This window comes from Meriones unguiculatus, chromosome 7, assembly GCF_030254825.1.
Source record: "Meriones unguiculatus strain TT.TT164.6M chromosome 7, Bangor_MerUng_6.1, whole genome shotgun sequence".
Lineage (NCBI taxonomy): Eukaryota > Metazoa > Chordata > Mammalia > Rodentia > Muridae > Meriones > Meriones unguiculatus.
This window is the reverse complement of record NC_083355.1, coordinates 113,727,184-113,729,700: the sequence shown is the minus strand read 5'-3', so window position 1 is coordinate 113,729,700 and position 2,517 is coordinate 113,727,184.

The window sequence follows — 2,517 nt, the reverse complement described above, 5'->3', positions numbered from 1 at the left end:
CCTTGGAGCTCCCGTTTTCAACGAGGGCAGCTTGCTCATGTCCCAGCAGCTGTGGCCCTGCTGCCACCTTGCGTCCCTGTGGGGAGTCCGTGCCTGGCACACTGGTTCTGCCCAGCATCTGCCCCACTGGCTGTATGACCCCTGTCTGAGACTGCAAACTGTATGTGGGACAATGCACGGTCAAAGGTGAATGACCAGTCCAAAGGCGTCTCAAGAACACTCAGAGAGAACAGAAGCATACGTGTGGCCTCCCAGGGCCCAGGCCAGGTGTGGCCATGTGGGGCACTCCCGGGTCAGCCTGTCCTGGGTGGGAATGGAAGAGAACAGGGACCTTAAGAACATAACACACCCATGAGAGGCCACACTCTTGTGAAAGTATTGGAAATTGGAATAGAAAATCAAGCATCTCCTTAGGACCGGAAGTTGGACATCTGGACAGAGCCGAGGCCATTCCAGGGGCCACCTGAGCTTTCTTCATCGTAATGCTGCCTCTTGTTTGAGCAGGATGCACTAAGCATGCCAGTGTGCAGACGGGGATGGAAGGGCAGCCCCGGAAGTGCTGTGAGGTGACTATCGTGCCAGCAATGGGCTGCCCTGGGAACCTGGCCCCTAACTGTGTAGCAAAGGCGGAACCCTGTGACAGCCTCAGGTGTGCAGTGAGTGGTCAGGAAGGAGGAGGAGAGACCACGGAAGAACACAGGCCTCACTGAGACAAGTGCTTCCTGGAGGTCCCTTCTGTGACTGCTCAAGCCCAGGAGGGCACTGCTGGGGAAGCTCCTGGGCACTGCTGGGGAAGCAGCCCAGCCTCTGTTTCCTAGATCACAGTTATGGAACCCTAGAGGCCAGACATCTGGGAAGGTGGTGAGGGCTGGGGACAGGAACTGAGGACAAAGGCCTTTACCACAGCAGGTGGTCTCACCCAAGCCCAGCCACCTTTATCTCTTCTGCCCACCCCAGTTGAAGACAGGCCTCCTTTGGGAAGCATGCTGGGTTGCTGTGCTCTGTTGCCCCGGGCTCCCCAACTGTTGGGGGTACTCTTCAGGTGGCACCCCTAGGCTTTTTCCCCCTTGGGGATGGTCCTATGGAAAGTTAGGCATGGACGGGAACATCAGTCCAGATGGAACCATGTGCTCAAATTCCTGGTCATCTTTCTCCTTGCTAGCAGCCTATGGGAAGGGACATGACTGCTAACTCCACTTGCATCATCTGCAAAGGGGGTCAGTACCCCCCCTCACATGGACTGTGGTAGCAGAGACCCACAGCCAGGACCAACCTTCTCCCTGCCTCCCCACCACTGGTGGAAAATGGAGGGGTCCGGAGGGGAAGGGGTGGAGCAAGACCTAGGGGACAACTCTAGAAGGCTGGCTGAAGCCTTCCCAGGCAAGCCTGGCCAGAGTCTGCAGACTTCCTGAGTATGGCAGGCAGGAGCCAGTGGCTCCTCCCCCTCCTCCCCAGCCATCTGTGCGTTGGCAGCAGAGGAGGCAGGGCGGAGGAGAACAACATTCTGGCTTCATCTTTCCCATCTCTAGGGAAAGGCTACCGCCCAGGGCAGGAAATGCAGACAGCTACTTGGGACTGCATCTGTATTCTGTGTTTTTCCCTTCAGGCCTTCGGGAGTGGGGGTGTGTGAGGGGGCGTAGAACCTTGAGGGATGACTGGGCCCTTCCACCTCTGTCAGGACCCAGAGATCAGGAGTGGTGGTCCATGCTACCTCCCTACTCAGCATGTGGCAACCCAGGTGCCCAGAGCAAAGGATGTGCCCAGGGTGAGTGAGAAGTTGGCCTGAGCTGGCCACCATGGGCCGGAGCTGCCTTCCTGTACCTGCCCTAACTGTGGGCTATGCTCTTAAGAGTTAGTAGGGGCATCCCTAGGGGCACTTGCACCCCCCACTTCTGCACCTGCTACCCAATAATAATCCTGGGGTCTGTGGGGGAGGAGGGAGACACACTCCCAGTTTCTACCTCCTTGGCTTCCTGCTCCTTCTGGAGACTCAGTTTTATTGCCTTCTGCCTTTCTTTGCCATCAGCACCTTTTCGCTGCACTGTCACAGTGCCTGAATGCACCAGCTACTCTCCTAATTAAAGGAGAAAGGAGAAGCTGCGATGTACACAGCACATAAGAGCGAGAGGTGGCTGGTGGTGACAGCCCCGTGACAGCATGGCTGAACTCACTGGCCCTGGACTGTGCACTTAAAGGTGATTAAAATGCTAACTCCTGACATGCATATTTTACCACAGCACAAAATCAACATACTTGCCATATTCACTGGTAGTACCCTCTTATTTGCCTTGTGCTTGGAAACCATTAACACATGAACCATTGAGCCCAGGTTCTGAGGGGAGCCGACCGGAGGCTCCTCTGTCTCTCCCTCACCCAGATCCTTCCTGGCCCTCACATGCTGGCCGCTGCTGGACTGGAGAGATGCCTCCAGGGATAGCCTGGTGTTCTCAGGACTTATGCTGGCCTCCACCCATGCTCCAAGTCTGGTTGAGGGCCATGGGAGCCACTATGCCAGAG